This window comes from Falco punctatus, assembly GCF_963210335.1.
Source record: "Falco punctatus genome assembly, chromosome: 2".
NCBI lineage: Eukaryota > Metazoa > Chordata > Aves > Falconiformes > Falconidae > Falco > Falco punctatus.
This window is the reverse complement of record NC_137581.1, coordinates 9,112,484-9,137,341: the sequence shown is the minus strand read 5'-3', so window position 1 is coordinate 9,137,341 and position 24,858 is coordinate 9,112,484. Positions and strand designations below refer to the sequence as shown.

Genomic DNA, 24,858 nt, shown 5'->3' with positions numbered 1-24,858 from the left:
ACCGTATATTTACAAAGGTTTGTGACCTTTAACTACAGTCAATCATACCCCATGGTGTAATTTGTCTCTTACCCCCGCAGCACCTCCATCACGCCACCACTGCCTGTAAATGATTTACCCAGCGCTTGCAGAGCACCGACTGTATCCCTTGAGGCACACACAGCTCACCCACAGTCCTGCTTGGCTTTAGACTTCCCAGATCTTCTGGTGCCTCATTCAGATCTCCTTGCCCTCTGGTACATCAGCACTTGCTCATCATATTCAGTACAGCAGGTAATTAGCTGTGTTAGAAAGGCTTTGGACATGAACTGTGGTATGTACAAGTGCAAAGAGGGCAGTGGCTCATGCGGATGGAGGAGTGTAGATCACTGGCATGGAGTATTGGGAGTGTGCCCTATTTCAACACACACTCACACATATATATGTTTATATATGTGTGTGTGGTCACGATGTTTTCATGCATCGTTAGTACCTGGGTGTATTTTGCGTATGAAGTTCAGTGTCAGTAATTTGGGGACACTCAGCTCCATCTCCCATCCTCCGTGTGAGTTTATCAGAACATTCTTTAAGTGTCCAAACAATTTTGAAAGTGGATTTAATCAATACCAAATTACATTCAAAATGAAATGTTAAATTTAAAATCTAAATCTTAAATGTATTTCAGTGAAGTGAATTTAAATTAAAAGATGCTTGAACTAGACCTATGGTGAGCAACGCAGCTAGCCCTGGAGACAAGGTCCTGTCTCTGTCCATGGCTCACACGCAGCTGTTCATCCAGATGACACCACCGGGCATGGGCAGGATCCGCATGGGCAGGATCCGCATGGGCAGGATCGCCACAGCATCTGCACCTCAAGCAGTGGTTCACACCCCAGTCTGGAGGCATGTGAACTCGAAGTTTAACGGTTTGCTTTCCAGCACTGCTGCATCTAAACCCCTTAGGGTGTTTTTTTTCCTTGTTTTTGTTGGACGAGATTGTCAACAGGAAAGCCTACTCCTGCACTCCCTAGTGGAGTGTGGTAAATTAAAATTTATATTTTAGGAGGCTAACTGAGACTGGCAGCTCATCTCATCGCTGGAAAAATTAGTATAATATTAGGGATAAGCCTAACGTAAGCCATCCACTGTGATAAGCAGTTGGCCTGGTCAAAGAAGCAAACTACCAGTAGAAGTCAATGCATTGATTGGCCACATCTTGGATTAAGTGACAGGTCAGAAGTACTATCAGAGTGAATGTTGCCCAACAAAGCTGCCGATGGACTGCAGAGACTCTAGGGCACAGGGACACAGGACCCAGGAACCAGGCAGAACTTCCTAAACTTGCTTAGCCCAGGCCTGAGCACAACTTTTTTGACCCCCTCCTAAGTAAGCTGAAGGCCCAGAGGCAAGCATGAAGCATAGAACCAAACCCGGCGACTATCACCGCCACCTCAGCTGGTTTCAGGGTGGGCAGATGAGCTCCTGCGTGGTTGCCCCACACAGCGGGGTCGGCCCGTGGCCACCGGCGAGGAGCAAACCCCACCGGTGTGGGCTCAGGAGCGTGGCACCAGGACCCCTCAAAAGGCCAGCTGGGCTGAGCGGAGCAAAGTCTGCCTTAAATACGTGCAGATCCCTTGACAACGTATTCTGATGCTCCCACCCGCGCTCCTACAGAAAACGTAGGGCCCTTCTCCCGCCCTGAGGAGGAGGAGGGGGGCACGGGGGCCGGTGTCCAGGGGCGGTGGGCGCCGGCGGCGGCTGCCCGGGCCCCCGCGGCCGCTAGGTGTCACGGCCGCCCCGCGCAAGCCGCCGGCCGGGGCCGCTGAGGAGGCAGGGCCGGGGCCTGGGCCTGGGCCTGCCCCGGGCGGGAGGGGGCTCCCCAGGCTGGCGGCAGAGGCACCGTGTCCCCAGCTTTTGTTTTGCTGTTAAAAAAAAAAAATAATTTTTTTTGCAGCTTGGCTTGCGACAATGTGTTCGTGAGACAAAAAATTCTGGTGAAACCAGGGCCTGCGTTCCCCTGGATCTGGGTTCACAGGCTGTGCGTGCGCTCTGGGGAAATTTAATATTTCTTTAACGTGGCTCATGGGCGCTGGACCCAGTGCTTCAGGTGGTGTGTCACCCGTCTCCTACAACAGTGTTACCAAGAGTCTCAAACCCTTCCCCTTTCTGTGCTGTATGGTCCCGGAATGGGTTTCACTGGTTCAGTTCAAGCTTTGTGTGCTGGTTTTGGCTGGGATCCAGTTAATTTTCTTCACAGTACCTGCTGTGGGGCTCTGGTTTGGATTTGTTGGTAGGCAGAGCTGAGGGCTTTGCTGCCCCTCACCCCACCCCAGCAGCGAGGGGGCTGGGGGGGCACAAGGAGCGGGGAGGGGACACGGCCGGCACAGCTGACCCCCCTGACCCAAGGGATGTTCCATACCGTATGGCGTCATGCTCAGCGTATAGAGCTGGGGGAAGAAGGAGGAAGGGGGGGACGCGGGGAGTGACGGCGTTTGTCTTGCTGCTTGCGCGGCTTTTGCTTTACCCATTAAACTGTCTTTGTCTCAGCCCATCAGTTCTTTTTTCACCGTTACCCCTCTGCTTCCCTCCCCAACCCACTGGGTGAGGTGAGCGAGCGGCTGCGTGGGGCTGAGCCGCCAGCCAAGGTTAAACCACGACACTCTCCTTCTCCACCAATGGAACAGTGGCAAGTGCATTATAGACAGTAATTTCCACCCAGATCATAAATGCAGTATCTCAGAGAAATGGTCCTTAAAAGCATTACTATATGAGGTTTATCTAAACCTTTTTTCTACTGTGTTTATCACCAGGTGCTCGGCTGGGCTTATGCCGGAGATTTCATACAGCTGTGTCTGTGAGAAAGGAGGCAGCTCAAATGTTTGCTTTGTCCCTGAAGTATCCCCTTTCCTCCTACCAAGCACTGTGCAGATCTCCTGGTCTTTTTTAGCACCATCCACATGCCTGCCTCCTGCCACCCCTCTGTTTACTTTTGCACTACCGGAGCTGGGATTACCCTCCCAGGGAGGCTGTGTGGATCAGCGCTTCCCATTGTGACTTGCTTCATTATTAAAGCTTTTTCGGGTCTGTTTTCAAGCTGGCATGTGGGAAATGCACACCGCCTCTCAGTAATGTAAATTAATATTAATTGAGCTATATGAAAGATTCCCTGTGAGCTGCTTTGCAAAGGCAGTCCTGCAGCACTTGTCAGGAGTGGTTAACACATCAGCTGCAGCACACCCAACACTCTGAAAAAGATTTAGGAGGGACTAATCCCTCCGGTGGCAGAGCTCTGTTGGCCTTTGACAGAGTTACGTCATGGGTGAATTTAGCCTCCATTGTCTAACATCAGACAGGCTTGGCACCAGAGGAATAATGATGGCAACAGCAGATGAGCATTGTATAGGCAGAGCCTGACATGCCTGAGTATCGCCTGTCCCCATCCTCCCATCGCTTCAGACGGAGCTCCTCAGCCCATTCGGTTATCACACGCGTGTTCAGAAAGTTGAAGTCAGCACAGGGAGCACACAGTGGGGTGCCTCCCAGCAGAAGCTTTCTGGCATCCTAATAGCTTTTCTCTCTTCTAATTACATACATCATTTCTGGTGACAACATCATAAAATGAAACATAATTTTTATTTTCACTCCATGAGTCACTAAATGGACTCGCTGCTATGGTTCACCATGATTTGGCATACTAAAACAGGAACCATGGAACAAAACAAGAGAGGAAGTTGTCGTTTCATCATGCAAGCACAGACTACGTTCAGCTTCAATAATCTGTGCTTTCAGAGGTGGCATTTTTGCAAGAGTTTTGGTGGACAGTGAGAGAAGGTCTGGTGCCTTTGCCACAGAACTTAACGGAGGTTTGGGTGCAATCCATGCTCCTGTTACGGGTGACCATCAGCCAGTCATTTAGTCTCTCTGCACCTCTGAGCATCACTCCTCCTTTCCACCACGTTTTTATCTGACAGTCTGTCTTTTCCTTTCTGCTTGTACGGTGCCTGGTACGGTAGGACAGTCTCGGCTCAGGCCACCAAGTGACTCAGCTATCTGATAGAGAGTATAGCAAGCTCCTCTGATTCAGAAGCACTGGTGGGTGTTTGTCTCATGTAGGTGCCAGGATCTCAGGGCAGTATCTTTGTGTGAAATCAAGAGAGTTTGCAAATCTATCTGGATGACTTCACATGGGAAATGCACAGAAGTCAGCATTAAAGGGATATGAGAAATGAACAGAACTTGCTGTACTCCACTTAGGGAATAAATTGCCAGAAGCCTGCAATTAAATCTTGCAGACAGGAAGCCTTCTGGAACAGGGTTACTTTCTATATGGAGGAGTGCTTGACAGTTAAATTTGAAGCCTGTTGAACTTTGTTACATAAATATACTGGTGTTTCTTTCCATTTATGAGTCATAGTAGGCCATTTTACTTATTTATGTGAGATGAAGCTTTAAGAAAAGATTTAAAAAGCAGAAGTGTGGCCACTGATGATGCTAAACATATCTGTCTGCAAGAAAATTCACTAAGCTGTTTTGGAAGGAAAGATTTTTGCATGTTGAACGTGTTCATTCATTTTACGACAATCTAACTTAAACAGCATAGTCTTACGTCTTCAGAAATTAATTATGAAATTTAGATGGCAGCTGGTCCTAACACTATGCAAACACAATGGAAAACACAACATACAAATAACGCTCTAGCTCTCTGCAGGGCGTTGTACTCCTGTATGAGCAGCCAGTCCTCTCATGAATTTTTACCATTACCAGTCTCAAGTCCCTGTGCTATTTACAGCCTGCAAAAACCTTTCTGTCAAGACTTAGTGCCAAATATCACTAAGAACAAGCGAAACCACTTGTTTAAAGGCTGAGGAACCCTCCGATTAAGCTCAGAGAATACAAATAGATAATAGCCTGTGCTATTTCTGGAAATCAGCTCTGTGTTTCTGTTGCTAACATTTAGCTGCTTTAACAGATGGTTTAGAGTAGTCAATTCCATTTTTCCAAGCTGAGGACATGAAGTGAACAACACAAAGATTTTTTTTTAGGCTGCACCCAGGGACAGGACACAAACAACTCTACAATAACCAGTGGCTTTTAATCTGAGGACTGGAAAAAACTGCTTGTATGAACTTTTTTTGCATGTCTGAGATCAAATCCAGAATTTTTGGTAAACTTTTTTTTCAACTTCAGCATGGGGTTTCTGATCAAAACTGATTGACTTTTGGCCCAGAACAACAGATTGATCATACCATTGATCTGGGGCATGAACAGTATCTCAAAAATCCCAACTCTGCCAAAAGTCCAAGAACTTGAATTTATGTCACTCCTACTCTGAGGGAAGTGCCCCTGTCCCAACGTTATTGATTATTCTGATGATCTGTCTGACATTTTTCATTACAAACTCCAGAAGGTGTTCATTTTATCCCTGATGAAAAGCACAAAACATTTTAGTTCATCAGAATTCATGGGATGGGAACATAGTTGAGATGCTGTGCTGACTGAATATTCTACTACTGAGCTCAAATGTTGAAATATTTGCCACAAAATATATTTGCTGGAAACATAGCCTGCAAAATACAAGCTTCCATAGCTCCCACTCACACTGCAAGCCAACCAGAATACTCTTTCATGCCCATAGCAGATATCTGCCAATCCTTGTCAGTGTTTCATCGACTAAGAGAATTCATCCTCTGCAGATGGAAAGACCATACCATTGGAATTAGACAAGTAACACTGAAGTTGCTTCTGAGAAGAAAAGTTTCAAAGATAGCTCTGAAGGACCAACTCAATCCATCACAGATAGATATTAATTATGATTGTAAAGACCACAGTCCGGTAGGGATCCTAAAGCATGCATTTCCAGCCCATGGCACTGCTGTACAATGCAGTGGTTTAAGCACAGGAGGCTGGTATACCATTTCCCTCAATCCTATTTACACCCCACAATTTTACAACAAATAGCTCTGTAAAATGCAACTAGTTCCCATCCACGTACCGTAAAAGCAAACATACCAGAATACCAAAATACCAGACAGAAATTGTCATAACTGACATCCACCCACAATCTTAAAAGCAGAAACATAAAAATGCAACCCAAATAAATCATGCCCAGAATGTATGAAGAACAAAATTGCCTATAAAACGAGGTGTAAGAGCATTTTTCAAAGCTGAAACCCTGTAACATTTGACTAGGACCTCTTGAAACAAAGGTGCAAAAATCTGGACAGTGCCTCACTGCATAATGTGAAACGGATTGACCTCACCCCCTGTAAGCACGAGCGTTAGAATTAATATTTGAATATCTACTGCCTGTGAGAGAAAAGAAACTTGGCAGATCATGCTCAAGATGCTTTGGTAGGACTGCTGGCATGGGGCAAGCCTGGCCAAGGGAATGAGATCTCAGGACTTTAGATGGAGGCACTTCTTGGGAGCTTCTCAAGAGAAAAGACCTATATAAAGAGATAACTGAGGTCAGAACCGAAGGACAGAGCAGGGTGAGAAAGGAGGCAGGCAACATTTTACAGAGATTTTACACCACACCCCAACACTTATGGGTAATGTACTCATTACCCAAAGGTCTCAGTTGCTCTGTGGCAACCATGAATATAGAGGAGGCTGGACAGAAACTTCCTTTCCAGGCAGTTCAGGCAGTGGTGCTAGACAACTGCCCGTAGTGGAAATGTAAAATCGGAGCTTTTGATAGGGTTTGTACCTTCCTTCCATGATAACTATGTTTTTATTAATTTAGTTGTATTACCAGCTTATCTGTGGGATTTTCCATAATGCTCCTGAGAAGGTCACAGAGTAGATACAAGGACCATCAAAACCAGTTCAAGATGTGTTGTCCTCAGAGCAAACCCCTCTAACACCAGCCTTTATAATGATTTCATTGTGGTATAGAAGCATTTGCAGTGCTCAGTATAGCAGGCTTTTCTGTCTTTCAGCCTTTAGAAGAAGCCAACACTGTTGGAAGAAAGCTGTTAACATAGAAAAGCATGGGACAAAATTTAATCTTTCATAATTTCAGGGGAATTTCATCAGAGATTTATCTGTCCATACACTTATTCTGGAAAAAAAGTTCAGGGAGAACATTTGTATCCAGAGATGACATTCGCTCCCAAAACAGCCCTAGATTTAGATATCGGCATCCCCGCAATAGTAACTCAAGCTATGTTCAGAAGAAGATTTACATTTATATACACAAATGTATACACATAAATACATATCTTGCCCATGTATTTTTGAAATAAAGAAGATAGATTTCCCACATATGCAGTGAAAGACTCAGGGAGTTCAAGGCTTTCCATGGCAGCTGCTTTTATTTATCTCTATTATACCTTTGATGCTGTTGGTTTCATTCTAAGAATTGGTGAAACTGTGAACTTTTTTGCAAGTTGTAGAAAACTCTTTTCCACTTAACTTTAAATATAGCTCATGATCCATACACCTAGTCAGGCTATCCATAGCAACATGAAGGGTGTTGGTATGGGAATACATGGGAGTGAGATTTAGGTTCAAATTCTGTCACAGCAGCATCCATACTACGGCTCGTGGACACGTATGAGGCCAGCTGTAAGCACAACACACCCAGCAATGTACCCATCTGCTGCCCATATGGGATGACATGTATCTACTGATCCATAACCTGTCAGATAGGCTGGAGCATCTCCTAGCTGTTCTATCTGGGAATGGGGAGCAGCCTTCGAAAGTCCATGGCAGCCTACGAAATGCTGCGTAGGTGCATCATCCCAGGTCAGTTTTTCAAATTCTGCACCTATTTGTCACCTGTATAACTGGGACAAAAGATCTTGTTTTCTCCATTTTTGATGCTTGCAGATTAGAGGATTTTTTGAGCCAGAGTTCACCTCTAACCGTGGGGTATATTTAAGGCTGTTCAGGAAATTTTTTTCCTGCCCTGTATGAAATTCTCATGGTTCACAAATGTTTCCAATCTCTCATTCAGGCAAAACAAACACCTTTGGAAGCAAAGGGGAAGCTTGACTGAAACAGCCTCAGGATGCTGGGCTGCAGATGACACAAAACACAGATAAGAACTTCTTCCTGATGGGTAGATCATTTCTGTGGAAAACATCAGTTAAGGGAGACTCCTTAAAAGCACAGGCTCAGCTCTTGGAGAATTCATTAAGAAGTGTGCTAGTTACCAATGCTTCCTCCTCCTCTGCACCAGAAAAGGATGAAAGAACGTCACATTATAAGCACTGCGAGCTTTCGCCATTCATATGCCGCTTCCCTTCAAACCTCAGAGAAAATTCATGTCATGGGAATACTCGGGGCTTTTACTCTGTCATGTTTCAGGTACCTTGAGGGAGGGAGGGAGCCAGCAGGACTAAGATGCAGAAGCCACAAACATGAGGAGCTTCATGGTGCAGCTCTCCCCCTTCTGTTTATCTCAGAAGCACTTGAATATATGATGTTCCTTGCTTCTCTTGCCTGGGGAAGAATCCATATATGAAAAATTAATAAAGAAACAGCTTTTTTCTTACAGGGCTACACTCAAGCTAGTCAACAGAAGAGAAACTACTGGCTCTAGTGGGCAGGCTGTCTTGGTCTGTTGGATATTTCTCATTAAATCTCATCTGTACTGTGCTACAGCATCTATACTATTCCCAGCTTCAGTGTAGCAACGATGGGGCCTTGGCAGAAACAGTATTAGAGGAATAGTGACAGAGACAACAAAGGGGTGTGATACACTTAACTTTTTTTAATACATTCTCCATGCAGGATTTGTTGGCCTCACCAGGACCTATCATTCACCTGAAACGAAAAATCATGTGCAGACATTCCTGATGTTTAGTGAACTTGGACCCTGATCTGATTTTCAAGTTTTTATCAAATTTTGACTCAGGAAAGATTGAATAATATTGTTTCTACTTTATCTTTCCTTGGTCCTTCTCCCAGTCCGTAGGAACAGCAATCATGATGGATAGAGGTATGAAGGAATCCTTTATTTTTCTGGAGGAAAAAAGGTTATCTGCATCCCAAGTTATGCATCTGTATTTTATTTGAGCAAAAAGACAAAACCAAGAGAATCCATTTTCAGCCAAAATCAACAAGCTTGAAAAATACAGTCCTGCCCACCAGTTTAGTCATCCTGCACGTTGCCCATTTGATTGGGTTTAGAGCAAAACAAAGAACTAAAAAGAATAATGCGTGTTGCATTAGGATCTGTACCAAAGGCTGTAAGGGGAGCCAGAGAAAAAATGACTCACACACTGGGAAGAATTCCACCTGTTCCAATCTAATTTTTGTTTCTCCCTCAGACTGGAAGCAGCTGATGCACTGGTTCCCATGAGAATATTTTAATATTGAACAATATACATATTTAAAACCACTTCCTGATTTTGTCCTGTTTATGACTGTGTTTGCATTAAATGCTGTCCTTTAACCAGTGCAGAGCCTGGTGCTGAGCAAGCACTTCTGCCCTCCCTGCCCAGCTTCAGCTCTGTTCTGATTTTCCAAGGAAATTAAAGGTAACTAATGTAAGAAAGACATTACTATCACCAGTACTGGGAAAGCTGTTGAAAAGCCCCACTGTGTGAAGGGTGGGAAGCAGGAACAAGGGGAAAGAAATTAATTTGCTTGAAGAAATACGTTAAAGACCATGAAATTCAAAAGAAGGCCATGCCACATGAAGAAAGGCTCACAAGATGGCTATGGTGATGGCCTAAAATGCACTTCCTAAAGATATTTCAAAAGTATTTCTTCCAGTAATTGAGAATACATTATTAAAAAGCTAGTCAATTATGCCTAAGAGAATACATCAATAGTTAAAAATCACACAGCCACTGGATCCTGGTGCCACCACAGCTGTCTCTTCCTATGCTGCATGGCCACAAAAAGAAGTAGAGATAGGGACTGACCATAAACAGGCAGATTTTGCAGGCAGCTTTTCAAGCTGTTCCTCCAGGTGCCTCAGAATCACAACCCTGTAGATGCAAACCAGCCTTGAACATAGGGAGCAAACCAAAATTGCTCCATTGCGTTCCTTTGCTTGGTGTCTGAGTGATGGTGAGGAACAATCACAGTAGCTTGCTTCTACACCACTCTTGAAGCGATGTGAGTGAGAGAATTAGGCACGAGGCTGGGATTTATGGAGATGTTTACGCAGACACATACAGGCAAATGTGAGCTTGGCTTGCTAGGTTCTTAGCTAGCCAAATATCAAGAAGATGGATGTGGTTTCACTGTGCAAGATCTGTATCCATCTGTGATTGTTTTCTGAGGTCTAGTTCTGATTGATGTTGCCACTAATTTGTCTGAGACTGCATGATCATTTTTGCATTTCAGACTATCTTCTACTTAAAGTATTTTTCAAGAGTGGCAGTGTATTGAGGGATCCATCCTCAGTTTGTGATTTTGTTCAGACACTGAACTGGCTCTGAAGAGAATTGGGTCTATTCCCTAGCACACCTAATATTGCTTCTGTTTTCAGGCATGCCATTTATTCTTCTATCTGCAAAACAAGAATAAATATTTCATCACCTGAAGTAGGATTTATAAAAAAACATCTGTCACATGAAATGTGTTTGTGAACTAGGTTGTTACTACAGTGATTTTGAGTGCAGTAAACACATACCATGCAAGTGGTAAGAGCCCCTGCTGGCTTCAGCTTCTATACAATTGTTGTTGTTGTTACTATTACATTGTCATTACTTATTCAAAACTTCAAGAACAAGAAGAAAATGAGCCCTAATGCAATGGAATGGAAAAATAAAGACTATTTTTCTAGTTTTTAATAATGCAGAATAGTGCTATGTCCTATTATCCCCCCCTTTGCTGTTGATCAAAGGAAGGCATTTCACTGCTTCAGTCCTAACAAGCAGAATACTGTAGAATGTTCCTTACATGGTTGTTCTTCAGATAAAACTCATCCTTACAAGTGATTGCCATGAGTCTTTAGGTTAAGGTCATGAATCTCTCTGTAGCATGTTCCTAGCATAGATTTGAGCCAGATGTTTTACATTTCTCATGCCTGAGTCATGAGCTGAATGTCTGACTATTGACCCATGTTTTGGACTGAAAACATCAAGAAATCCTTTGCAGTAACTGTAGTTTCCTGTCAGCTGGAAAAATGTTGGAAACTCTTTCTCATGAACTTCTGTCCCTCACTGGCTGTATTTCCTGCCCAAGACATTTCCGAGTGGGTTGGCATGCTGACAAGCTTTATCTAATGTGCAAGTGCTGATTAGAGAAAAAGGGAATGTAAGTGGCAGCTTAGACAAACTATAGGAAAACTCTTTTCCTAACTCAGTTGTTTTAAGGCAAGAAGGCATATGGCAAAAGGATATAATAATTGCAATTTGTGTGTCATCCAAACTAGTGCTCTCAGAGCAGTTGCTGGCTAACATTCGTGATTCCACTTGTACTTGGCAACATTCACATTTCAGATGTATTTGAGCAGATTAAGTTTTATAGTGGTAAACAAGGGGAAAAACCCAACATCACGAGAGTTTGAAATGTCCTGGAAGGCTGAATATTTATTTTGTCAGGACCTGATATGACCTTCATTAAAATCTATGGAAAGAATAAAACTGAATTCAATGGGAGATTGACCAGGTCTACAAGTGCTTCCTACACCACGTGGTTTTAATTACAAGGCAATAAAAGACAGCGAGAGAAATTTTGAAGCCAACAGTTGTGCCAGACTGGCAGTGTTTGCCTGAAATCTTCTGCCCCATCAGCATTTATTGACTAGGCTGGGTAAAGAGATAAACGTGCTAATGTAACTTGCTGAGATGGGTTGCCTCTTAACTCACCTGAAGGTGTTGAACTCTGAGAAAAGATCTAGACTGAGGAGCTAGCCTTCTTTAGATGGATAACCAAGAAGCAACTAAGTCAGAGGTCAAGTTGCAAGTTGCTTACACTCTTTTATGGCTGAGTTTTTGAGAAGGGAGAGATGGAGTTAAAAAAATCCATACCAGGTCTGCAGTTCTGTGCAGTGTGTTTGCACAGAAAGCTGTGTGAACCTATTCCATTTATGATCCCAGATTTAATGACAAGTGAAGGCTGCTCGGGCTGCTCACTGATGACTCTTATGGCAAGAATTTGGATCACTGGATTTTGCAGGGTTTTTTTTCTCAGGACAATCTTGCATTTAGCTTCCTGCATAAGGCACACTAGATCAGGCTCTGTGACACTAATGTGCAACGGTCATGATTTGAGTTGGTCTCTTAGAAGCCTTGAAAAGAAACCCCTGAAATGAGAGGTGCTGCCAGGACACATTTTACTTTCTTATGAGGCATTTAATCAAAGTTATATATATATATAATAGATGCTATAATGTCTATATATAATAAAATAATAAACATAATAGATGTTGTAATGGTGATGTAGCTGATTGCAAATCTACACAGCTCCCTGAAGGACCCCTCAGTGCTCCCTTTCCTCTTAAAACATTTAGCCAAAATCAACAAGAAATTGCCTTTGTGATTTCTTAGCATTAGATTGATATTTCTTAAGTCAGATATTTACAGAACAAGACCTAGCCTATACGATGAGGAACAGCAAGAAAGAAACCCTCAACCCTGGTCTCCATATGGCAGCCGCTCAGAGCATACACTTCTCAAGGGGCTCATAGTATCATGGCAAACTTTTTCATTCAGAGCTGTCCAAGAAGTCAAACCAGAGACCACTGTTCCAGGGGACCTTTGTGTATCTAGTCTCAACGTTGCTGCAGACACCTCTTTTCTTTCTATCTCTCTTTGAGCTATAGAAAATCAGTCAGCTGGTACTGCTGATTTTATTTATTGCTGATGAACATGCAAGCTTCCAAACTGGATTGTGCCTGAAAGATTAAGCCACTTCATGGAGGAAAGTACTAAATGTGAGATGCCCGAGACCAGGCCCCAAGCTCAAATGTGTAACTAGCCACTGCAGTTTGTTTGTCCATCCATTCTGTGTCTGGAGGAACATGCATATCAAGAGCCAGACTCTTCTACTCCTTTAACCGGAGGAGACAAAGATTCTAGTTGTACAAATAAAAGGGAATGCAACATCGCTGATGTTAGTGAGATTCTGTGAATCACTGAAAAAGAAGATGAAAAAGCTGACTTGAAAAAGTTAGATGTACAGTGAGACTCCACAATTAAATAGACATCAGCAAAAATGGAGAAGTCATTGCCAATATCAGACCTATAAGTTCAGTGTTGGAATAAGAGGAAAAACAGCACAATATCATGAGAATCTACCAGCACTAGGTATTAGGTGGACAAGAAATTTAAGCCTTTATTCCACAGCTGTGTGCATCAGCACAGCTCATTTACACCTTCTGCAAAGGCAAATGACAAGAAAATGCCATTGTGATAATTCATATTGGTGTCTTAGCCCATAACTCCTGCTTGGATAACTCAAACTTCCCAGTCTGTTTTAATTACCAGTATTAATTACCTGCTGTCTTTCATCCATGGATATGCATATGCGGCATGGAAGCTTAAGGCATAAACCTAGTGTGTATCATGCAGTGGTAGCTAAGGAGGCCCTTAAAGAGTTATGACAAAGCATGACAAAATGGACCTTCAACTGTCAAGTAGTAAATTTCCCATGTTGGGGCAAAGCTGCTTTTCTTTTGGCTTGTAGAAGACATTTTAAGGGGTCTTGAACTGGGACAAGTCAATTGTCACCCCCTATCTGCTTCTGAATTCACGATGAGGAGCCAATTTATTCAGGCCAGAAACAGGTATTTTAAACAGGTATTTTGCAGTGTCTAACACAATAGATTAAGATAATTTGGCCACAGTACAAATAATGAGTATGATGTAAAGAATAAATAAACATTGAAGACATAAAGCTGTATAAAATAAGACCTACCATTTTCAAATTCTTTCACTAAGATAATAAAAATATGTGGGCAGTGTGATGGTCAACAGGCTTTTTTTTTTTTTTCTTCAAAACAATAGAAAGATGAAAGGAACTGAAAAAGACTTTTATTTGATAGACTGTGATTTTTAGACAGCTGTTTGTGGTGAGCTGTTTGTGGCATCTTCACTTGGGCAAACGCTGGGGAGACAGGACAGAAATTCATGCTCCACCGAAGGTGGGGGATGGTTTCCTGTACTGGCTACCTTGAAAAAACTCCCTGGGCAAAACCACCTAGAGACATAATGCTGCACATGTGCCCTTCAAGGACCAGACACGACCACCACCACCATCTGGAACATTCCAGAACTGCTACAAAACATGTGCAAGCATGCAAATGAGTCTCCACCTGTGGGAGGATCCCAAGAGAATCCAACCCTGTAAAAAGTGACCGCTCTTCAGACACCTGGCGTGCTCCAGGCTTGCTGACCAAGAGAACTTCGACTTGCTGACCAAGAAGATATTGCTGGATCTAAGGGTGGTGATCATAGGTTTCTGTTTTCTCTCCTTCTTCCTTTCCTTCCTCCCTCTCTACTCAAACCTTTCACTAGAGTAAGAACTTCCCAAGACTTTTGTTCCTCCTGACAAAGATTAGGGAAGTTTACAACAAAACTAACTGTTGTTTCAACTTCTGAAGAGTCTGTGGTTTCTCGCATGAACATGGAGAGTATTGTGAAAAATCACACCCTCCTACACCTGCTGAGCAGGATGGGACAGGCAGGAAAAATATTTTATATAGTAAGACATAATTTGCTTCATCAAACAAAATTAGGCTATTCTTGCCAAACTGAAAGCACAAGTGATAATTAGTTCTGTATTACAGACCTTTCCCTTAAATAAATGAAATTTATTTTACCAGTTTATGTAAAAATAATTCAATGCCTGAATGATCTAGCAAGAGATGTTCCCATTTGTGAAAAGCTTTTCCCTTCTCCCATGTGAAACATCAATGTGTTTACAAGTGATAATACAGCAAAACTCTTCTTTAATGGTGCTCTGAGCCCAGACTACCAGCAATTAAAACAGTCATGAAATGGAATCTCTGTTCTTTGGTAAAAACCTCGATCAATGCCCCCAGCAAATGGTATAAGACACAAGCTGTCCCCAAACTGACACTCACAATGTAAACTCCTAGAAAAAGGAAAACAATTTTCTAGATAATAATCCTGCTTGTCACTTGAGAAAAAAAATTTACTTCTATTTGTGATACATTATTCTGTATAAATGCAAACACTCTGACTGCGCACATACAACTTTCTTGTCCTCTCTGTCAAGATGTACTTAGAACCTTTTCACACTATATGTCTATCTTTCCCCATCCATATATAGCATGTTGTTTTTATAGATTCTCATCTATGAATTTCATTATCGTACAGACTGGGAGCTCATGTAACAACAAAACCATTTTAATTCCATCAGCAGGCTTGGCTCAGCACTGATCCAAGTTCCAGCTTGCAAAAAAGACCAAACAATTTTGCAGGTATAAAGACAAGACATGACAATCAGTGTGGAAAGATCATGTTCAGGAGAAGGAGCTCTCCAGTGACTGGAGCCTGGCCAATCCTTTGCTGATGTAGAGCCAAAATTCAGACCTTTCATCTACCACTTTCTCATGTCCTCAAAAAGGGAATGGTGGCAAAGTGAGTAGGAATGTGAAGCAGAAGAATGGAAGCAAAGTTGAAAACTCCAATTCTTTCACGCAGTTGTTCAGGCCGTAGTGTAATGATATTTTTTCAAACACTTGTAATATAGCATTTGTCAATAAAACAAAAATAATCATAGAATCATGGAAGGGTTTGGGTTGGAAGGGACCTTTAAAGGTCATCTAGTCCAGCGCCCCTGCCATGAGCAGGGACATCTTCAACGAGACCAGGTTGCTCAGAGCCCCGTCCAGCCTGACCTTGGATGTTCCCAGGGATACGGCACCTACCACCTCTGGGAAACCTGTGCCAGTGTTTCACCACCCTCATTGTAAAAAATTTCTTCCTTATATCTAGTCTGAACCTACCCTTTCTCCATTTAAAACCATTATCCCTTGTCCTATCACTACAGGCCCTACTAAAAAGTCTGTCCCCATCTTTCTTATAAGCCCCCTTAAAGTAGTGAAAGGCCACAGTAAGGTGTCCCCAGAGCCTTCACTTCTCCAGGCAGTAATAATTTGGCAGTAATAATGTGCTTTTCAAGACAAGGGGTATAACTGTACAGAGAGGGCATGGTAACAACACTAGCTGCGTGTGTAAGAGCAGGGCTGGCAGCAGAGGACATCTAGTGGTGTTTAGCTGTAAATTATAAAAATAAACAGGAGTCTTTATGTATTATTCCGCTGGCAATGTTGCCTGCCAGGGTAAAGTTGCCAAGTTTAAGTGCTGCAGGTTCAGCTGTGTGCCTTCAGGAAGCAACTCAACAATATATATCTGCATTGCTCAAAAATGAGGTATTAATGTACACAGGCTAGAAGCACAGTTATAATTTATATACATATATATATATATATACATATGGAGGTGGAAATCTACTACAAGCTTGCCTTTTAATGATGCTATGAACTGAGCTTACTCAGGTGTGCCAAAAAGATCATTTACAGGTTTTGCTTACAAAAATATAATGCTGGGGTGTATCAGAAAAACCTGAACTAAAAGTAAATAGCTGCTAACATCACATAAAATGATGTTACCCCTTGGGATGAGACACTGTTGCGAAAATCCAATAAATAGTCACATTTCCAGTAACATCACTATCGCATGCCTGTGTACCCTTTTATTAACTACTCCATGTGATATTGTATGCTTACTCTAAGTGTACGTAGAGACAGCTTCTCATAATGCCTTTGCCATATAGCTGGAGAAGGATGGCTAGTTTTATTAATTTACTTGCTTTTTTAAAAAGTGCAGTTGAAAAGGGAAGCAAGGAGAGCCACTGAAAAGGCTGGGTTTTTGTTTAACTACACGGCAGGCATACCTTTGGGATGGATTTCCAGCACAGTACCCCCTCTGACCCTGACCTAGCAAAGCACTGAAGCCTAAGGCTGAAGTTGAACACGTACTTACATGTTTTGCTGAACTAGGGCCAGAATGCTGAGTACTTTGCACAGTCAAATCTCCAGTGTATTTGCACAATAAGCAAAAATAACACCAAAAGGTCATCAGAAGTTCCAACTGTGTTCTAAGAATTGGCTTCTCTACTTCTGGAGAACTAACTTGAGCACTGAGCAGAAACCAATCAAGAGGCTGAAATCCAATGCATGTGGCAGACTTGTTTAGTGAAGTTAATATTGTGAGTGTGCCTGTAGTTTTGCACAGAATATCCAACTTGGTAAGCTAGAACTTTTTAAATTATCCTGTTCCACAAGACAAAGGCAATTTGACACTTATGTGATTACCCAAATTGTAATAACTCATGAAAACACTTTTCTTGGAGCCAACAATTTTTCTTTAATTACTTTTAAAAAAAGAAAAAAAAGGAAAAAAAGCATCCAATCCAAGCTGCATGTTCCAGTGCTACCTCTTGAATGCTATGAGTGATACTTCATTTGGGCTGAAATATCAACTTAAAATACTAAGAGAATCTCCTGTCAAATAAAAGGAAGTGCCAAACATCAGGATACCCTAACCTGAAAATTTATGTTACAGGAATAATGTCCTACCAGATCACTGTTTCAAGACCATCTCTCTCTTGTTTCATCTGAAGTCCACTGTCTCTTACCTTCCCACCATGAATCATTGTGAAGAACCTGGCTCTGATTTCCTGATGACCTCCTCACAGATATGGCATGGCTGCTATTAGGTACTCCTAGATCTTGTCTTCTCCAAGCTGATCAAGCCTGTTTCCCTCTGCCTCCCCTCACAGGGCATGTGCTCTGTGCCACTGGCAATTTTGGTGGCCCTCCACTAGACTTGCTCAAGTTTATCAATATTTTTCTTTTACCAGGGGCCCAAACCCTGATCACATCACAATATTCCATGTATGACCTAACAAGAGCTGGGTAGAAGGGAATAATAATCACTTCCCTCAATATCTAGCTACACTCCTGTTGGCCCAGCACAGTATCTTCCTAGTTTTCATTGCTGCCAGGGCACACCGCTGGCTCACGTTTGGATTTTTGTCTACAAGGACTTTTTCAGCAGCGCTGTCTCCCAGTCAGTCAGTGTCCAGCCTGCACCACTGCAATGAGCTCTTCCTTCCCAGGGGCAGGACTTTGCAGCTATTTTTATTCAGTTTCACAAGGTTCTTGGTGACCAATTCCTCCAGCTTGTCCTGGTCTTTTCGAATGACAGCCTTGCCCTCAATTGTACCAACTGCCCTCCTCCTGATCCTCCTATAGTTTAGTGTAACCGGCAGGGTTGATGAGGTGCATTCGGTCTTCTCCTCCAGGTGGTCGATAGAGATATTAAAAAAGATACATGCCAGGATAAACATCTGTCTAACTCCACTTGTGGCCAGCTTCCAGGGAGAGTACAAACTCTGAACCAAAACTCTTTGAACCTGACAGACTGGCTAGTTTTTCAGCCTCACATACAGTCCATTACTTAGACCTTAATAACCCAACTTGAAAAGAAGGATGCTGTGTCTGACTGTGTCAAAAGTCTTGCTAAATTCAATGTAGACAACAGCCATCATTCTTCCATCCTCATACCTAGGTGCATCATCTTAGAAGTTAAAAATGGTTTACATCAGGTAAATCCATGTAGGCTATAAAATATATAAGACTTTTCTCTACTATCTTATTCCAAGTAAACACTGAGTCACCTAGATGAACACATGCTGAGCTATTTTTCTTGGTGGGGACTTGGTACACAAGGGAAGAACTGACACAATGTCAGACTTCAGTGGGAGTGAGGCAATTTATTTCACTTAGAAGACCACTCTAGGGACTCTGAAGCATGGCTACAGTCTCTTCAGCTGAACATTTTTTATCTTTGGATTTCATCAGTGCTGCTTTTTAATTGACTTGATATTGTATGATTTGAAATATTAATCCATAATTTCCTTTCCTTTTTAGCTCGGGGTGGGGGTGTGGGGTGTGGGGTGCGGGGAGGAGAAGAGAAAAACAGAAAGATGAAAAGATGAGACAAAGCCATGATCATTCCTTTACATTTCTTGGGATAAAGGAAGTACAACTTTTTGTTTGTTTTCTAACATAACTTCTGCATAGTAAGATTGAATGTAACCATTAAGAAACCTGCTGTTTTCTGAAGTATCTTCCTGCCACTCAGTATACACTATCTCATGAGAAGAACTCACCATGATACAAACAAGTGTAGTTAATTTGACCTTCACAAGCACCAGTGCCCAACCTGAGAAAATACCTTAGAACTCTATTACCATTTCTATTAGGCCTTTCTGTCCTATACATGAAACCTTTACCCTTCCTGTCTTCCTGTCCTTTACATCACAGGAAGTTTTTGCTGCTTCAGTTGTAGCACAGCTATGAATTTGCTACAAATGGGTTGAAACTTCTGCTCATTGTCCAGGAATGAACAACAGGGGACTGGAACAGGACTCTCTTAATGTGAATACTGTGCTGACTAGAAAAGTTGTTGTTTCCTCAAGACATTGAGCTACACTCAGATTTTCCTTCACCCCATGTCCTGGTTTCACCTGAGGTAATTTTCTTTTTGGTGGCTAGCGCAGTGCTGTGTTTTGGATTTGGTGTGGGAACAGTGTTGATAACGTGCTGATGTTTTTGATTGTTGCTGGTTAGTGTTTATAGGTTGGGGACTTTGTGGTTTCTCAGGCCTTGCTGGTGGGAGGGCTGGAGGGACACAGGAAACTGGGAGAGGGCACAGCCGGGACAGCTGACCTGAACCAGCCAAAGAGGTATTCCATACCACGGGATGTCATGCTTGGTATATAAACTGGGGCCGGGTGGTGGTGGTGGGGGCAGTCAATCATTGCTTCGGGACTGGCTGGGCATCGGTCAGTGGGTGGTGAGAAGTTGTAGTGTGTGTTACTAGTTTTCTTTTCTCCCTTCCCTCTGGATTTCATTCCTCTCCCCTTCTCCCTCTTTTTCATTAAAGCTGTTACTGCTATTATTATTATTCTTGTTCTTTTGTTTTTATTTTATCTCAGGTATTAAATTGTTCTTACCTCAACCCTTGCATTTTACATTTCATTCCGATTCTCCTCCCCACCCCTTGGGTTAGGGCCAAGTGAGCGAACGGCTGAGTGGCACATGATTGCCAGCTGGGGTTAAACCATGACATCCCACTATTCTTTTCTGGACCTCCCCATGGGAACTATGCCCTCGTTAACAGAGTGGAGTTAAATGAACTGGCCAAGCTCTGGGTTGGCAGAACATTTCACAACAGAAAGCATAGGAACAGAGAGGGGAGAAACAAGTCTGGAAGGTGCGAGGGAAGATGAACTCGTTCTTGTTTGTGAATAGCCAGTAACTTGGCGGCAGGGCAGGAGCATCCATCGGGCCTCGCAGCCCGGCCCAGCGGAGCGGCAGTTCAGCACCCTGGACAGCACCGCGGCGTCCCGCGTGGGGCGTCCCGGGCACCCGGCGCCGTGGGGCCGCTGCCGTGGGGATGCTGGTGGGTGGGATGCTGCCTGGGGGGCGCTGCTGGGTGGCATGCTGCCATGGACCTGCTGCCGGGGGGCTGTTGCTGTGGGGCTGCTGCTGGGTGGGATGCTGCCGGGGGGATGCTGCCATGGGGCTGCTGTTGGGCGGGATGCTGCCGGGGGGATGTGGCTGGGTGGGATGCTGCTGTGGGGATGCTGCCATGGGGCTGCTGCTGGGTGGGATGCTGCCAGGGGAATGCTGCCGGGTAGGATGCTGCCGTGGGGTATGCTGTCCTGAGGCTGCTGCTGGGTGGGCTGCTGCCAGGTGGGATGCTGCTGTGGGGATGTGGCTGGGTGGGATGCTGCTGTGGGGATGCTACCATGGGGATGTGGCTGGCTGGGATGCTGCCATGGGGATGCTGCCGGACAGGGTGCTGCCGTGGGTCTGGAGACATGGCTGGACTGCAGGGTCTCGGAAGGAAGCACCCCTCGACATGAGGCAAATGCTTCTGCAGTTTCTTCCACAATATCCACACAGCCCTGGCCTTTAAGTCAAGGGTGGAAGGGATTTGAAGTTGTCTATTTGTGGGCCTGGGCGACACTTCTTGTGCTGGGGTGGAAGTGTTAGTCAGCTTTAAGCATTAATACTTGAACCTGTTGTGAAGAGCTGTTTCTGACTCTCCAGCCTCAGCAACTTCTTGGCTCGTATTGAAAGTACCTGCAAAATTCTTAAGAAACGTCAGGGTACTCAGCTATGACATTTCAGACTTCTTTTTCTTCACTTTGTCTGACAGTGGCTTGTTACTGCTTGCAGCACTTTATCAAAACAGAAACATATCCATGTGCAAAACAGTGGTGAACTTCTTAGGGTGGGATCATAAACAGATTTTAGGAATTCATGACATCCCAGTGTATTACACACTATTAAATGGGTGAGGATGAAAGGGGAAAAGAAACACCTGCAGCATGGGAGACATTAAGATCCCTGAAGGTTTACTTTGTTAAACTCACATGTGTACAGTCCTTTCTGGTTGTTTTTAACTTGGTGGTGGCCATAAGGTCTCAGACTGGGTTGCCCACTGGCTCCTTCCATCCTTATAAGAGATGCTTTCTTTTATTTAATGTCCCAAGGAGTTAAGATCCTTGTCTTTACATAGCCACTGAGAACAGGTAAATCCTGCCCCTGCTACCTGCCCTCGGAGCGTGGTTGTCCTGCTGTCTTCCTGATACTCTCTGAAGACCAACAGCACTGGTGCCATGGGCTGACACAGGATCTTCATTCCCCATCCCCTTCACAGACCTCCTTGTGGAGACATGCCTCTCTCCTGTAAAGACTTACCCATCCACCAGCTTTTGGGGTCCCCCAGGACCTCAGTGCACTCTGGACCTTCCTGTGTTGTTACAGCCTGTCCCACTTTTCCTGTACACCATGTCCTTGCAAAGAGCCCTCGCCTCCCTCCATCAGCATAGCTACTCTCCAGCTCTAGAGCTCTGGGAGACCTCACAGCACCAAGGAGCCTGGGGCAGGAGGAGAGGGATGTGATAGTCCTTACCCCCCCCCCCCCCCCCCCCCCCCCCCCATCAGGGACTGTGAGGAACAGGTGAGGAAAACACCCCTCACCCCTCCCTGGAGGCAGGGGGTGGTGAGGACCTGCCACCCTCACCAGGGGCTGAAGATCACAACATGCCTGTCACCCCCTACCTGGAGGGCAGGGATGGGGTCCCTCTGCACACCCACTCTGTGACAGCAGTGGTGACAACACCCCACACCTGTGGGGTGACAGCCCCCATGGCAGCACCTGTGGGGTGTATATGAGGACATGGGGGGGGGGGGGGGCACACTTCCCACCCAGCTGCTGCTCCCAGCTGTGCTCCCTGCAGCTCCCACCCCCAGCCCCGCTCCCCACTGATTTCTGCCAGGCATTGTCATGTCTCCTTTGGCAAGGACTTCATGCCACGCACTTATTTTCCCTTTTTACTCACAGGCCCTGACATAATTAAACTGGGCACTTAAATGCTGCATTAATGCAGGAGTGTAAGGGCAGGTGCTGCCAGGAGCCCTCGCTGCCCGTGCATTCCCTGCGGTGAGTACGGGCAGCTGCGGGGGGGAAAGCTGATGAGGAAATAAGCAACACAGGGTGAATCTGGTTCCCAGACCTGCCCCAACCTACTAAGGAAAGAGCCAAGGATGTCCTGGGCTGAACGCAGCACCTGGGCTGTGCCACCATGGGTGTGAGGCCTTGGGACTCTCTGATGACCATTGCCAACCACATTTTTTAATTTTATTTTTATTTTATAAATTATAAAATTTAATTTTAATTTTATGTTTAATTACAGTGCTGTAGTTTTAGCTTTATCTAAAGGTATGGACTCAGTAGGAAGGCTGGGAGCACTGGTGCCTCTCCCTCCCCAGCACCCCCAGGGCACACCTCTAGCTGTGCCCCCACGACACAGGGGCAGCTCTGTGGCTGCTGCATCCCCCCCCATCCTCACTCCCAGGTACCTCGGACACATGGAGGCTGCCTTGCCTGGAGGACAGGCCTCTTATGGTGGAGTTCTCCACACATCCTGCCTTGGCAAAGGGGTCAGCAAGCTGAGAGACCGCCATGGATCTGCAGGACACCTCTGGGGAAGCCCTAGGTGTTGGTTCCTTGTCTGTCTCCTATTGTAGCTTTTTAGATGGGGAAGGAAATTCTAAGTAGGGCAAGAAAATACAGATAAAGGGATGCAAACAGGTTCAGCACAAAATTCTCCGTTATCATGCCCACTTCTGTCCCTGTAAGTCACTTGCAAGATATAGGAGCATTGCTATAACCATGCATTTCTCCCCTACCCTGTATGTTCTGCTATGAGGGCAGGGAACAATGTCATGGATGTCCACAGAAGGATGATGCAAGCACGTACCTCAAACTGTCAAGATCTCCCAAACAGGTTTCTGTGTTAGTCTAGAAATATATATCTCCTACCAGTTTGGGTTTCTTCATCTGCAGGAAATGTGGTATGATCTTTGGTGAGGAGAGCACAGCTGAGATGTCTTTATGTTCCTTATATATATTGCCTAGAAAGAGGCAGAAAAAAAATTAGCATGATTATTGTAAAATATAGCTGTGGGGGTTGGAGACCTTCTTACTTTTATTTCAGGAAGCATCTAGAAAGATAACAGCCATATACATTTTTCCAGGGCTAAGATTCCAGTTTAATTTTGCCTAGCACATTGAATTGTGGACTCTCAACGTATGTCATTACAGCTACCATTATAGCTGGAAAAGAACATAAAAACATATACAGTACACCTGCTACAAGAAATGCTCTGTGACCCAGTAAAAGGGTTAATGCTGATGGAAAGCAGAGAATTAAAAGAAAATAAAACAACATGCTTGGTCCCTTCTGCTACCTGTTAAGCCATGGTTGCACATCAGAAGCGCTTCTGCTGAATGAAGTAGCTTGGGTGACACCATGAGAAACCAGAACAAGACCACCATCAGTGACATGCTAGAATGGAGCAGAAACACAGTAGGAAAAAAAAACAGTGAAAAGAAGAAATACATTCCCATGAAACGTGTTTTCATGGAGATTTCCTACTCTTTAAAGTAACAATTCAGTCTTGTGTATGCTTGTGGGCTTATTTTCTCAGATGTTCATATTCTAAATTAATGTCCCTCTACTAAGAGCTTAGAAGAGATAAATGTACCAATAACAGATGTTGTAAGCAAAGTAGAGACATAAATATTATGTTATATGCAGTTATCAGCCTGTTACGATATATTGTAACCTATCATAATTCCACTGGACACGGTAACAGCTCTGTGCAATTCACCTAATAAACCTGGTTTAAGAGAAGATCAGTTTAGCCATTTACCATTCTCTCTACTGCCAGTTTTAAGTGCTTTGTGGTTTTTAGACCCACAGGCCAGTCAAAGCATTGTGGGATGAGCAGGAAAAAAATTACTGACATCTAAGAGGCTTTGGAAAGTGCTTTGGGAGAGTGGTTAATGGAGAAAAATCCTTTGGATCCTGTGGCAGTCAGAGACCCATCTTTTCTTGATGCTGTATGCACTGCTTGGATTATTAAACTGACTGAGGGAAACGTATAGAAGAGTTGTTGGTCCACTGTGAGCCCTGCCGCAGGGACCCGCGCCTAGGACTGAGGTGCTCTCGGTACCGTGTCACTAGCGAGCTGAACTTTAGAGCATCTATTGGTGAAAGCACCACTGTTCGGTGCTACTCACAGAAGCAACCTGCAACATAAAACAAATCTTTTTTTTGAACTAATTTGTGCTGGAGGTGGTCCAGGCCCCACTCGTGCAGGGAACTGGGGTCCTAGTTATTACATGCTGGTTTGGCAGCAGGTTAAAGGCTCTTACTACTGAAGAAAAAAAAATCCCAGTAAATACCTTATTATAAACTACTCTGTCATAGTCCTCTTTCTTTGCCAAAGAGTTAGAGAATTCAGGATGCTGCTATTCATTCTAACACAGTAGATATGAGCAGAGAGGAGTACAC

General features: G+C 44.1%; 1 long non-coding RNA gene across 1 annotated transcript; it reads left to right on the top strand.

Moving 5' to 3' along the window:
• The first annotated feature begins 812 nt into the window (after positions 1-812).
• On the top strand, positions 813-24,610 carry LOC308058906. The gene is made up of 2 exons (XR_013926048.1): positions 813-20,477; positions 20,681-24,610. It is a non-coding gene; the product is annotated as an uncharacterized lncRNA (long non-coding RNA).
• The last annotated feature ends 248 nt before the right edge of the window (positions 24,611-24,858 follow it).